This window comes from Phyllostomus hastatus, unplaced genomic scaffold (genome assembly GCF_019186645.2).
Source record: "Phyllostomus hastatus isolate PE091 unplaced genomic scaffold, TTU_PhHast_1.1 phas_contig_40, whole genome shotgun sequence".
In the NCBI taxonomy this organism is placed as follows: domain Eukaryota; kingdom Metazoa; phylum Chordata; class Mammalia; order Chiroptera; family Phyllostomidae; genus Phyllostomus; species Phyllostomus hastatus.
Window position 1 is genome coordinate 72,769,457 of NW_025333872.1, and position 15,620 is coordinate 72,785,076.

The 15,620-nt window shown below is 36.2% G+C and overlaps 1 protein-coding gene across 5 annotated transcripts in view; it reads left to right on the top strand.

Moving 5' to 3' along the window:
• Positions 1 to 15,620, top strand: part of LAMA2 (laminin subunit alpha 2) — a 517,841-nt gene that overhangs the window by 117,876 nt on the left and 384,345 nt on the right. The gene's annotated exons all lie outside the window — the stretch shown is intronic.

Consider the following 15,620-nt stretch of genomic DNA (forward strand, 5'->3'; position numbering starts at 1 on the left):
AATTCTCCCCAACTGCCACCCCCTCAATGAATATTTTGGGTATTCTTATGTTAGAACATTCTAAGTTAGTGCTCTAGCTATAATAGTTATTTTGTATCATATGGTATTAAAAACCTTTAGGACGATTCCATATTGTTCTATAAATGGCACATTAAAAAAAGCAATTTGGCAATTCTGAATTTAAATGGATAATGGGTAAGAGTTCCATGCAAATCATAAGGACTGAAAATCTTGCGACTAGACCAGTGCCCATAAGATAATAGGTACTCAAAAATATTGGAAATGGGGGTAGTGGGGACCTGTATTTGGGGAGATACTTTTGAAATTAGATAATCTATACAGTCTAGCCATAGAGATATTTTGCAAAATTTGTTGTTTGCTTTGCATTTCAAGAAGTCTTTATTGCTTTTTATATCTTTTTTGAGAGGTAGTGTGATCAACCTCAATTTGCCAAATTTAGAGTGGTTAGAGTTGGTTTCAAAAAATATTTGGAGGAGTTTGAAGAACTTTGAGTACGAATGCCTTACTTGCACTCACTGCCAGAAAGATGCCCTCTTCTGCTCTTCTGGTGTAACTGTTAGTGTTCTCGCCAGAAATCGGTTATAATGGCAGTTATTTTCTTATGTGGGTTTAAGTTTTCCACCACTGCAAATTTATAGTGTAATGCTGTTTTAATGAGATTAATGATGTCCTTTGTCAAGAATTTAATAAAATGTTGTATGGTTTGCCTGGGCCAAAGAACTACAATGGCATTTGGGTTCATAGTGGCCCTCTTAGTCCATATTTTAGCCAGAATATCTGCTATGTAGAGTTAAGTATGGGTATTCTAACAGGCAAACCCTGATTAAGATCCATTGAAGATGGTTACATCTGGATTGTTTCTGATGATCATAAAAATACTTAAATTTCCATCTTAGTCTATTTGGAAAGACCAAAGTATTTCAAAAATTAATTCCAAAGAGGAACATGCACTGCTTATTTATGATTACAAACGAAGGAGACAAAACCGACCCAGAAGCCTCCAAAAATCTCATCTTATTTGGAAGCTGAGAAGGACAGAACTAAACAACAGTAGATGGCAACTTTGAAAGGCCTGTGAACATGAGTTAGGAACAGAATCTGTGCTTTCCATTTTTTTGTCTGAACAACTGGATTCAACATTATTTTTTTTTCACCTTATAATCATTGTTGTGTCTGGACGGATATTTGTTCAAATTGGACTGACTTTCTAGTTCTGTAAAACTCCCTGTCTGCATCATGGATCAAGAGCACTGAGTTACTTCCAGCAGTACACAGCTGGGAGTGATTCTCTTCAGCGACATTCTGTTTTGTCCCATTTTGGTTTTATACTAATGTGTTCCTACACACCCACATAGCTGAGGATTGCAGCAGACAAGAGTCTCCTTTTCTTCCTTGACATGTCTCAGAACATTTTAAATTGGCGGATTCTCCTTTGTCTTTCAAAATAGTGAAGTACTTGCAAACAGCTCTGTTTGCACGCATGAATATTATTTTTTTTAAAAAAAGCTCCACAGACAGAGAAGACTGAAATGGAAAGTTACAACAATTCAGACAGTTTCCTCTTATGCTTTTGAGGGAGATAGGGGCTTGACATGAACGAACAGGAGAAATACTGTGTACCAAGACCAGCATGACAGGAGAGAGAGAGACAAAAAAGAAAGAGCAAGGGAGAAGTGTAATGTATTGTTTAAATGTATTGTTGTATTGATTTTTAAAAGTGATTAAAAATCGAATATATTGAAGAAAATTGTTCTATTGACCCATGACTGTTCCATAGCAACTCTTCAGTACCATCTGTTATCAGTTCTATTAATGAGGGTCTTTGCAAGCTAGATGATAGTAACGAGAAACATTATTTGTGCAATTAAAATACATATATTGTGCATACCAATATATAAACATATATCATTATCTGTGACTGTGAATGATGATATTATAATGCTGTAGGCACAGGCAATAAAGACAGACACTTGACAATATTCATTTAGTTTAATATCTAAACTGATGAAAACAAGAAGATATATTTATAAATTATTTTGCCATACTACAAAAATTCAAAAAGATTTTTTGAAGGTATGAGTTAGATTGTGGTCATTTTTAAAATGATGATTTATAGTTAAAGTTAATCAAAATAAAGAGCACATTAGAAAAACAAAACACAACTAGAGGGAAACTTTCACTAGAACGGAAAAGAATTTTTAAAGTGGTACTGTGGCCACTTCTATTGTATAAGTATTTGTGTAAGAAGTGATTGTTGTCACGACTACTGTTCTTTCACATTTTGCCCTAAAGATGTTTAAATGAAGCATTCTATACATATTTATCCACTTTTTCAGATACAATAAAGTTACTCTCTTGATCTTCCTATTTTTACTATGTACTTCTGTGTGTGTGTGTGTGTGTGTGTGAGAGAGAGAGAGAGAGAGAGAGAGAGAGTCTACGTGGGTATGTGCAATTATATGATTCTTTTTATCCATCTGGCTATTTATGCCAAACAACAGAAGTCACTAATAGTAAAAATGTATTTGAATCATTTGGCATAACGTGAAGAAGCATCGGAAAGATTTGAAAACCAGGCTCAGGAGATGACAGACATCAGGGTCATTCCTAGGTTTCACTGACTGAATAATCTAGTCACAGTTCCTTTGCAGACATTGTTGTTACCTCTTCCTCTCCCACCCTCACCGATACTATTCTCTCCTTCACTATTGTGATCTTATTTTACTTATCTCCCCAATCTTGCACTTCAAATGTTCAACATTCAGACCCCTAGACCAAAGTCATATATACATCCTCAAACTGCGAAAGGGAGTGGAGAAGAAAGATCTGCTTACTTCCACTGCCTTGGTAGGAGGTAGGGTCCTGAATGCCCTCAGTGCTATACACAAGGCCAGTTATGCCATAATAGAAATGAAGGCTGCATGTCTGCACAGCCAAGAAGTGATAAGGGTTTATTACATTTTTTCAGGTAGTTTAGTTTTTAGGAAGTTATTTTGCTGAGCTAGCATACCAAAACATAGTTCTACATTTCCACTAAATCAAGGGTCTGAGTAATTTAATGGCTTTGTTTGCCACATTTCTCTCTGGAATGATGACACAAATGCATTTAGTTACTCTTATTCAATAAACTCAAATCTGAATGCCATTATATATTAGCTAGTATTTTCCCTAAACTTAGGAATGTTACAGACTAGAGATACACTATAAAAGATACAGTTTTCCATGTGAGGGTTATGATAAAATGTCAACTAAGTATTATGTAGACACCAAGAAGGAGAAACAACAGACTCTGTGTGACAAGGTCAGGGGACAGTTTCACAGAGCGGGGGCAACTTGAGCTGGGTCATGAAAGTTAAGTAGATAACTATGTTTTATTTTCTATTTTTTTAAAAAAAGGAAGTAAAGGAAAACATTCTGTAGAATAGACATGATAATATTATGACAAAGAATTTTCAAGACACCTGGTATATTTTTAACCAGATGTCAGTACATTGGATGTGTAGGAAGGCAAGAAAGAGGTTGGAAATCGGTGAGTTTAGAGAGGTGGATGGCGGCCAGGTTATAAATGTTTAGATTACTGAGGAGTTTGGCTGTTATGCCATAGGCAACAGGCAATGCACAGAGGTGTTTAAACAAGATAGGGATGGGATCAAACTTAATTTTTAGGAATAAAATTTCTGTGGCAGTGTGAAAGATGAACAGAAGTGCAGTCATGCAAGGAAGACTAGTTAGGATGCTTTTGCAGTAGATGTAAGGAGGGCAGGATATCCTTACACAAAAGTATATATAATGGGTAGATAAATATATAGACACATAGATAATGGTAATCTAGAGATAAAGTTTGGAAGCAGAAGTCTTAGATTAGTGAAAAGTATGACATATTTGTCCTCAAAGTACCTTTTACCATTTTCTGTGGGGTTTTTTTTTTGTGGAATAACATTTATTAAGGCTGGTTTATATTCACTTATTTAGTAAAAATGGCAGAAATTTAGGGGATAAAGATGGCTGTGAATCAGTTACCAGTATTTATTAAATTCTATTTTACCAATTATGCTATTATAGTTGTCCCAAATTTTCCCCCTTTGCTCCTCTCCACTCAGCACCCCCACTCCCTCAGGTAATTGCCACACCATTGTTGACTTCCATGGGTTGTGCATATACGTTCTCTGGCTACTCCATTTCCTGTGCTGTCCCTTTTTACGTCCCCATGGCTACTCTGTAACTACCTATTTGTACTTCTTAATGCCCTCACTTCCTCATCCATTCCCCCACACTCATCTCCCAACTGGCAATCATCAAAGTGTTTTTCATATCCATGATTCTGTCTCTATTCTTCTTGTTTGCTTAATTTGTTTTGGGGGTTCATTGTTGATAGATATGTATTTATTACCACTTTACTGTTGATAGTTTTGATCTTCTATTTCTTAAATAAGTCCCTTTAATACTTTACATAATAATGTTTTGGTGAGGAAGAACCCCTTTAGTTTTTTTCTGTCTGGGAAGTTCTTTATCTGCCCTTCGATTCTAAATGATAGCTTTGCTGAGTAGAGTGATCTTGGATGTGGGTCCCTGCTTTCCATGACTTTAAATATTTCTTTCCAGTCCCTTTGAGCCTGCAAAATTTCTTAGAGAAATCAGTTGACAGTGTTATGGGAACTCCCCTGTAGGTAACTAGCTTCTTTTCTCTCACTGCTTTAAATATTCCTTTTTATTTTTAACCTTTGGTATTTTAATTATGATAAGTCTTGGAGTGGGCCTCTTTGCATCCATCTTGTTTGGGACTCTGTGCTTCCTGGACTTGCATGTCTATTTCCTTCACCAAATTAGGGAAGTTCCCTTTCATTATTTTTTCAAATAAATTTCCAATTTATTGCTCTTTCTCCTCTCCTTCTGGTGCCCCTATGATGCAAACGTTGGAAGGCTTGAAGTTCTCCCAGAGGCTGCTTACACTATCCTTGTTTTGGGGGGGATTCTTTTTTCCTCTTGCTGTCCTGATTGGTTGTTTTTTGCTTCCTTATGTTCCAAATCTTTGATTTGATTCTTGGCTTCATCCACTGTACTATCATTTCCCTGTAAATTGGCTTTTATTTCAATTAGTGAATACTTCATTTCTGACCAGATTTTTTTTATGCTTCTGAGATCCTCATTAAGTTCCTTGAACATCTGTATAAACAGTGTTTTGAACTCTGCATCTGATAGATTGCTTATTTCTTTTTTTGTTCAGTTCTTTTTCTGAAGTTTTGATCTGTTCTTCCCATGTATCTTTGTCTTCTAATTTTGGCAACCTCCCTGTGTTTGTTTCTATGTATTAGGTAAAACTGCTATGACTCTCTGTTTTGGTAATGTGGTCCAATGTAGTAGGTATCCTGTAGGGTCCAGGTGCACAGCCTCCCCTATCACTCAAGCTGGGTATTTGAGGTGTGCCCTCTGTGTGGACTAAGCACACCTTCCTCTTGTAGTTGAGCCTTGATTGCTGTTGGCAGGTCAATAGGATGGATTTACCTAGGCCAGTTAGCTACAAGTACTGGCTGTGACTACTGACTACCAACCCCCACCCTCTGTGGAGGATCAGATCTGCAGGAGCAGCATAGTGGTGCTCTAATGAGGTCTGTAGCTGTCCACTAGGTGCACAGGCCCTGGGGTTTCCTGGGTGGTACAGTTCAAGGTACCCTCTGTGTGAAACATAAAGGACTCTGAAATAGCTGCTATTTGTGCTGGCCTTGGTGATTCCCAGGCAAAACCATGCTGTGAATCTAGGGTGGCTGCTGCTAGTGCTGGGCCTGGGGCCACTTAGCAGGGGTTACAGTAGCTGGGGGCTTACTGAGGCTGGCTGTTGCTTATCTGATAGGACTTAGGAAGTTGTGAAGCATGAGCCAAGACCAGTTATTCATATGGAAAAGTAACTGTTAATGGTTTGGATGATATTGTAAATTGTGCAGGATGGAGTCTCAGGGGATCTTCAGGGTGGGGCCAACAATGTTAGCCAGGTTGATGTAATTTCAGATATGGTACCTGCCTTCCAGCTCTGTGGCTCTTTAGGGGGAGGGCTCAGAAAAGAGACAATGGTCTCTGCCTACCTTTCTGTCTGGAGAAAGATGTCTCCCAATTCCTGCCTTGACACCAGATACTTCAGTTCCTCTGTGTATATCACTGATACCTTTCAAACTGATACACTGGCCCAGGGCTAGAGCTCAGAGGGATTGAGTCTGAGTAATTCTGTGTGTGGTTTCTTTAAGGGGAACTGCTTGGGACTCCAGAGGTTTCTTCCACCAACTCAATCCCCACTCGTTTTTGCAGCCAAAAGTTATAGAGACTTATCTTCCTGGCACTGAAACCCTGGGATGGAGGGCCTAGGATGGGTCTAGGACTCCTCACTCCCAAGATATCCCTCTCAAATTTTATCCAACACACATGGAAGTGGGACCCACCTGTTCCATGTCTCCACCCTTCCTACCAGACTGGATGGATGTGGTTTGTTTAGTTCCATAGTTGTTGGACTCCCATTCAATTTCTGGTGGTTCTGAGTGATGTTTCTTTCTATAATTCAGTTGTAATTTTGATGTGATTGTGTGAGGAGATGAGCCATGTTTACCTATGAGGCCATCTTGACTGGAAGTAATTACCAATATTTTTGTAGTTGGTCTTCATGAAGCCAGTCAATAATGGAGGTGTGAAAGGTGGATGATTTGGACTTTTAAAAAAGAAGTTGTGATTCACAAGTGGAACTGATTTGTAGGTAGTATGTGGAAGCCAGAAGATTAGTTTCCCTCTCTCAGTGATTCTAGGGTCCACTGGGGAAAGCTACAAAAGTGTCATTGTCAGAGGAAATTAAGGCTTCAGTTTCATTAAAAATAGTGAAGGGCGCTTTCTTAAGATGGGGAAATTTATAAATAAATTATATGACTTATAAAACTCTGATGGAAGTTGTCCTGTGAGTGTGAATATGGAAGGGAAAAGGGAAACTAGATAGCGTAAGAGTCAGGATTTATGTTGGAGGAAAAAATGGTTTTCATTTAGAGTAGGGAGGGGAGGAGGCAGGGTGGAAATTTAATATTAAAATTAATTTTGGTTTATTTGGAATTGCAATAATTATGTTTGAAATCTAGCTGTGCCAGTTAGGTTCTGGAAATTATTTTATTTATTTGTAATGCTGTAACTAGGGTTCTTTGAACTGAGTTCTTTTTTTTTGGCTACCAGAACAATCTTCCTGTTTATCACCTAGAGATGAAACCAAAGTTTAGAAACATTGCGTAAGTCTAATAGAACAAATCTGAATTGTGCCGCACAGCAGATACTTACTCATACATGGGATGCATTTCACTGACTCAGTTGTAGTTCTTCAAACGACAACACTTATGTATTAAATATGACTCTAAGTTCGAGTTGCTCATTTTTGCAAAGTAAAAGCTAGGAGAACGGAAAACTGTACATGGAAAATAGAACCACCTGCTGATATCTGGCCTGCAGGTGTCTTGAAGAGACTGTCAACTGTTTTGCTAACCCAGTACTTTATTTTTCTTTTCCTGATTTCCTGTTTTCCTGATTCTGAATGGGATTGCAAGTTTTCTTTTGGAGTATCCAATAATTGTTTTCACACTTGATTTAAGAAATGTGAATTTAATATTTTACTGTTACTGATATTGACAACTTCTAAAAACCCAGAGAATGAGATAGATCATACACATATACATACACACATATATGTACATATGTGTATGTACACATACATGGTTACACACACACATATATACTTGTATATATATTTCTATAGATTCTTTGCCAAATATTATTAAGAAAATTTTCCTGCCTACAGAAAGTTGAATCATACAATAAACACCTATATTAATCTCTAGATTTAAAAATTAACATCTTGCTGTATTTGCTTTATCATACATCTACCCATTTTGTACATAACTATCCATAAATCTCTCTTAAACTTTGATCTATTGCATACTTCATGACTAAGCAATTCATCTTAAATATCATTAACTAAGTTCAAAAATGATTTACCTTTTTTTTTAAGGAAAAATATGCCTATTGTGAAATGTTCAAGTCTTCACTGGATGTAGCATTTACTCATTGAAAGTAGTAGTAAAATTTTAACAAATACATTGAAAGTAACATTAAAATTTTAACAAAGAAAATTTTTAACAAAGTAACATTAAAATTTTAACATATATATATGCACACACACACATATATATATATACATATATAATCTGTATTATACAAACTCCTATTGGAATGTTAGCATCACCCCAGAAGTTTCCTTTATGCCTGTTCATAATTGGTCTTTACCCCTAGAGTCAACCTTTTTTTAATATGTTATTTTCCCAATGAATTAGGCTTACTTGTTCTTAAAGGTCACTTAAATGAATAGTAGAGTATGCACTCTTTCTCTCTGTTTTTTGGTAAAACTTCTATTTTTTGGCATCATCTTGTTGTCGCATGTATCAGTAGTTTCATTCATTTTAGTGTGGGATAGTATTCCATTGTATGAATACACCCTAGGTTCCATATCAGTTCTTCCATTGATGGAAACACGGGCTACTTACAGATTTGACTTCTACGAGAAAAGTTTCTGTGAACATTCTTGTATAGTCTCTTCAGGGACAGGTACTGTTATTTCTACTGAGTAGTAACCTAAGAATGGAATTTTGGGGGCATGAGGTAGTTCTACATTGAAATTTATTTTAAATGCCTGTTTTCTAAAGTGGTTGTATTGATTTACACAACTAATAACAATAGAGTAGAGTTCCATTGCTCCACAAACTTTTAAACATTTGGTGTTGCCAATCTTTTTAATATTATACTCTTCTAAAGCAAAATAACCTTGTAAATATATAAATTTACTGCTATCTATTCACCCTCTATTCCTTTGTTATAATCACCATATATATTAAATGAACATACGTTGAACCCCCTCAAAGCAATATTATAGTTTTTCTTTAAACATTGAAATGTATTTGGAGAATTTAGGAGAAAAGTCTATTGATTTATATTCATGGATACTTACACTTTCTTCTGTTATCTTCAATTTTCTATTAAATTCCTGCAGTGATTTTTTTCTTTTAAAAAGTTTTTATTGTTGTTCAGTTACAGTTGTTCCCATTTTTCCCCTATCACCCTCTCCTGCCTGACTCACTCCCTACCTTCCACATTCAATCCAACCTCATGTTGTCTTTGTCCATGGGTCCTTTATACATGTTCCTTGACTTGACCTTTCCCCTTCTTTCCCCCATTACTCCCCTTCCCCCTCCCCTCTAATCACTCTCAGTTTGTTCTTTATTTTAATATCTCTGGTTATATTTTGCTCACTTGTTTGTTTTGTTCATTGGGTTCCACTTGTAGGTGAGATCATATGGTAGTTTTCTTTCCCCACCTGGCTTATTTCACTTAGCATAATACTCTCCAGTTCCATCCATTTTGTCATGAGGGTAGGAGTTCCTTCTTTCTGTCTGCTGTGTAGCATTCCATTATGTAAATGTTCCACAGTTTTTGATCCACTCATTTGCTGATGGACACTTAGGCTATTTCCAGCACTTGGTTATTGTAAATAAGGTTGCTAAGAACATTGGGGTGCATAGGTTCTTTTGAATTGGTGTTTCAGGATTCTTAGGCTATTATCCCAACAGTGGAATAGCTGGGTCAAAAGACAGGTCTATTTTTAGTTTTTTGAAGAAATTCCATTCTGTTTTCCACAGTGGCTGTATCAGTCTGCCTTTCTACCAACAATGTGCTAGGGTTCCTTTTTCTCCACAACCTCACCAGCACTTGTTAGTTGATTTATGATGGCCATTCTGATTGGTATCAAGTGGTATCTCATTGTTGTTTTAATCTGCATCTCTCTGATGGCTATTGATGCTGAACATCCTTTCATATTTCTCTGGGCCCTCCATATATCCCCCTTGGAAAAGTGTCTGTTCAGGTCCTTTGCCTATTTTTTTAATAATATATTTTTAAAGAGTTTATTTATTTTTAGAGATGGAAGAAAGGGAGATAGAGAGGGAGAAACATCAATGTGTGGTTGCTGGGGGTCCTGGCCTGCAACCCAGGCATGTACCCTGACTGGGAATCAAACCTGCAACACTTTGGTTTGCAGCCCGTGCTCAATCCACTGAGCTACGCCAGCCAGGGCTTCTTTGCCCATTTTTTAACTGGGTTGTTTGTCTTCCTGGAGAGGACTCATGTTGATGTACTTTTTTTAGTTTGTATTTGGCATTTTTTGTAGTTTCTAGTCATCTTCTGAGATTTCCACATTTTCTTTTTTTATAATCATATTGAGTTGTCCTTGATCATTGTTGTAAAAACTTCTTTAAAATATTTCTGTGCTTGTTCCAGAATCTGGGTAATATTGATGTTGGTCCCCATTCACTGCTTCTCTCCAAAATGTGGATCACATTTTATTGTTTCTTTGTATGTCTAGCATTAATGTCTAGCATTATTTATATTGAATTCTGGATATTATGAAAGATACATTATAGAAATAGGGATTGTTTTACATCCTTCTGAAGAATAATTATCCATCTTTCATTTTCTTGTTACATCAGTTGGTTAAATTATCTGCACTCAAGCTCCAAACTCCTGTATTTCTTGTGGTATGCAACAACTGTGATCATTGTTTTAGCACCAACTGGGGTACTTTGAGACTGCCTAGGGCATATGTATATCTGGCATCAGTAAGGAATTTGGGAGGAGTTTATACATCTATTTTGAGGCTCCCTTCCTGTGGCTTTGTTTCTCCCAGCATTGTTTTCACTTTCCAGCAGCCATGGTTGCTCTTAGTTCTGTCCTCTGGTTCTTCAGGACAGCTAAAAAAGAGAGTGTAAAACTTTGGATTTCTTTCTCTCTTTTTTAAAATTATTTTATTGTTGTTCAATTACAGTTGTCTGCATTTACTCCCTACCATTCCCCCTCCCATGCCAGCCAAACCCACCTGTCTCCCTAGCTTCCACCCCCCCTTGGTTTTGTCCACGTGTCCTTTATAGTTGTTCCTGAAAACCCTTCCCTCCATTATTCCCCCTCCCACCTCCTCTCTAGCTACTGTCAGATTGTTCTTAATTTCAATGTTTCTGGTTATATTTTGCTTGCTTTTTTCTTTTGTTGACTAGGTTCCAGTTAAAGGTGAGATCATATGGTATTTGGCCCTCGCTATGTGGCTTATTGAGTTTCCCTTTGAGTTTTAGCCACCTTGCATTGTGCAGTCTGTAGAACTTCCAGTATCTTCCTTCTTCTAAGCATACACATCCCTCCTGGGTGACCTGCTTTGGGTTTAGTCTCCCATGTGTTCAGATATATTGGGTTTTTAAAAATATATTTTGTTCCTATTTTATAGCTGTTATCTGTGAAAGATTTGGTCCAATAGAAGATAATCCACATTATTAAAAGTAGAACCTTCATGTGAAGGTTTAAAAATGCTTCTGCCATTTAAATCTAGAATATGGGGTGTTGATCACTGAAATGACAAAAACTTGTGTGAGCATACTATAGTATTTGAGCAAGCATATACAAAATAAAAATATTAGAAATCTAGTAAATTTTCTAGATGTCTGCCATATTATAGCAAAATTTTTATTTTTTATATTATGTAGACAGACTTTTCTTAGATCATCTGCTTACTAAATATATATTATAGAATATAATATATTATCTTCATAGTATATATATTTTCATCTTTGGCAGGAATATATAATATAGAGAGAATAAATATTATTTATGTTTTGTTTAGGTTTTGGGTTTTAAGCCACAAATCCAACAATTTATTTACTCTAGCCACTGTTCAGAAAAAAAAAGTCAATTATAATTGTATGGATAATGATCACTGGCTTTTGTGTCATTAACATTACATGACCTCAAGTTGAACAAAGAGTCTGTTAGGTCAATACTCTATAAAGGTTCACCAACTATTTGTAGTTCATTTACACTTGCAGTGTTTACATAATCCTAACCAAGTAACCCATATTGAATATGGCAATAAATATTGCTCTGCTGCTTTTGAATGGGAATAAATAGGTACAGCCTAATAAAGCTAATATCTAATGAAAATGGTCTGTAATCTATAATACAACCTGCTAAAGATTGAACATAAGCTCAGATATTGACTAACTCTTCAAATTAATCATTAGCAACTGATTTGGGGTCTTTCCTGACCAATGCACTTCATTGATTTTTTAAACAAAATAAGCAGCAAAAGAGCTGATAAAGTTTTAGTATGCAACTGTTCTCTGACCACCAACCAAGGCAATTAAATTATGCAAGGGTTAATTTTGAGTACATGATCAATAAGTATAACAGAAACAAGTCAATGTAAAAAAAACAAGAAAAACAAATGTAAATGTCAATAATGGGTTATTTTATGAGTAAAAAACTCAATAAAGCATCAAAGGAATGGGAACTGAGTATTTCTTTTATTAAATATATAAATTAATAAGCTTTGCTGAGGACTGGGTTTTGGCTCCTCTTCATGCTCAAAGAGAATAAATCTGAGTTAAAGAGCTGATTTCAAATCTTACTAATTAGTTATTAGTCTTACTAATTTATAACATTGTGCATATTGTTTATCTTCTCTGAGCTGCACTTTCTTCACTTGTAAAATGGGAGTAATAAAACACATCCAATGGGGTTACTGGGGATTACACCATATTATTTAATGAATATGAAATAGTTTTTGAATGAATGATACTTCTATACTTCTTTTTCTTTAAATAATTTATTTATTTATTTTTAGAGAATGAGGAAGGGGAGGAGAAAGAGAGGGAGAGTAACATCAATGTGTGGTTGCACTCATGTGGCCCCTGGGGACCTAGCCCACAACCCAGGCATGTGCCCTGACTGGGAATCGAACTGGTGATCCTTTGGTTCTCAGGCCAGCACTCGATCCACTGAGCCACACCAGCCAGGGCTATACCTGAAATTCTGTTATAGCCATGTCATTTTGCTCACATTTTATTTGTTTAATTCTGTGGGGGAATTGGGATGTCATTCAATTCTATATTTGCAAATATATATATATATATACAGTAAGATAATTTTAAGTAGCTATTTCTCTGTTTTAAACTCCTTTCATGATTACTTAGATCTGAGAAAGTATAGGTCTGACCAGTGCAAATTAGGTGGGTCCCACAGGACTGCCCCAAAGCAGGGCGTGGAAATTCTGACCCATACCTACAAAGCAGAACCCAAGGTCAGGGTCAAGGTCAGCACTAGTCAGAGATGAGAAAGGAGACAAAAAACATAGAGCAAAACTGACAATGTCCTGGTACGGTTTTAGAAATGTTGGCTCCTGCACAAAAGAATGTTTGTGTAAGAAAGTTGGCTTTGTTTGAAGGGGCTAGAAGGGGTTGAACTACCTAAACTGATTCTGCAGGGGCAGCAAGAACAAAATTGAAATTGTTCCCAATAACCCTTGTACACACAATCAGTTAAAACTAAAAAAAAAGATAAATAACCTTTGTATAGCACTGTACTTTTAAAAAACACTCTATATTTCCTCATAGTACGAATAATATCAGTTTTATGAGCAGCTAATATATTTATGACATCTAACTGTATTAGCTGACCTCACATCACATTGACAGGATGTCCCATGGAATTGGGTTTAGAGCATAAAGGTGATGTGGTGGCCTGGGAGAGGCGAATTCATCAGGAAGAATGAGTTTTATTATGACTTCTGTTATATAAGAAAAAAGTAAGTTCTGAACTCCTGGCAAACACAGGCAAATTGGAAATTTCAAAAAACAATAAGATCGAGAAAAGCACAAGGCAAGAGGGCTATGCGGTTGGTTGGTGGGGGCTGGATTGGAACAGCAGAATCAGAGGGATTCTAGAAACTTAATATGAGGATGGAGGGAATACAGAGAAGATTCTTTGGAGGCAGCTTTTTGGGATTCTGAGAGAATAAGATGAGAACTGACGTGTGGCCTAGTCACATAAATTCACTTACCTGTCTGGAAATTTTGAAAGCAATTACAATAGGGACTCAAATTATTAAAATTAGTTTCCATTTTCTGTACTATTGCATATTTCAATGAAATTCTAAGCTTAAACAGGACCACAAATTGGTGCTAGATTTATTAGGTTTCATATGGCACTTGTTGAAACCATGCAGTGTAATGATTAAGAAGATAAACTCTGGACCCAGATTGCTTGGGCTTAAATCACAGCTCTGGTGCTTGCTAGTTGTCTTCTTGGGCAAATTGTGAACATTTTAAGAAAATAGGGGTAATAGTAGTGTGTAGCTCATACAGGTGTTGTGTGTAGCAAGCTAGTCCATGCAGACGTAGAGTGTGAGTCCCTGACAGAATGGTGCCTGGCACATTATAAACATTCGTTAATGCTATGTATTGTTGTTTTTGTTATTCAGAAGATGCAGAAGAACATTTATGAGGCCAGACTTTAGAATTAATTTATTTTAGAAATATTTTGAGTCCTTACTCTGTATCCAGCATGTGCTGAGATTTGAAGATAAGACAGAAATGACTTCAAAGCTCTAGGGATCTCAGCAGGACATCAGGACATAAGATTTAGTCAGGAAAGGACATTTGCTTAGAGGTTGAATTTTTGTAGATTTACTTGGCACCTGTATAGAACAGAAACCTCCTAGATAGTTAGTATGTTCCTCACATAACTTCAGTCAAATTATCCATGATCTCAAATACTTCAAGATGAGTTTTTCAGTTAAAGAATTATTTTTGCTGAGTAATTTTACTATATTATCATTGAAAAGAGGCCAATCAGATGCAAATACTAGACATGTATGAAGCAGAATTGACAGTTAGTCCCAGAAAGTAAAGAGCCTGAGTTGGCTTCTCATGGAATGAAAGGCCTCCCAGTCCTGCACTGAAATCGGCCTCTAAGGTTGTTTCTAAGGAAGCCAGTACTTTTTTTTATCTAACAAATAATTTTTGGTATATGATATGAATTACTATGATGTATAATACAGCTGCATAGCAGAGAAGGTATTAAAGAATGGTTTTCAAAAAATTTCAGCATTTCCAATCTTCTTCAGTCTGGATATAAAGGACTTATAATAACCCTTTAGATTAAATGATAATTGGAGCAGAAAAATGACCATGAAAAATATAGGTGCATAGTTGTGCAAAATATTTACATATGATGATAGTTTACTATAGATGCAGTGATTTTCAACCTTTTGCATCTCATGGAACACATAAACTACTTACTAAAATTCTGCAGAACACCAAAAAAATATTATGTTTTTCACTGATCTGACCAAAAATAGGTATAATTTTGATTGATTCAAAAAGGACTAATAATAGAAATTACCTCTTTTTTTGCTCAAAAGTGACTTTTTAAAAATCAAGTCTTTATAATCATATACAAGAATTTCTGGTACCAAGAATTAGCCAATCAAATACAATCTTATTATGTGACATGACCAATGAGATGCAACTCTGTTATATGACTTACATATTTATGGTTCAAGATGGGGTATTCACACCAGATAGGTATTGGTGTGTTGACTGTTTTCATCTTTTTTATTTGACAGTCTAATAGAAAAGAGGTCATACCCCTGACTAAAGAGTCAGGTATTGCATGTTTTAAAAATTCTTGTGGCACACTGGTTGAAAATCTCTGTA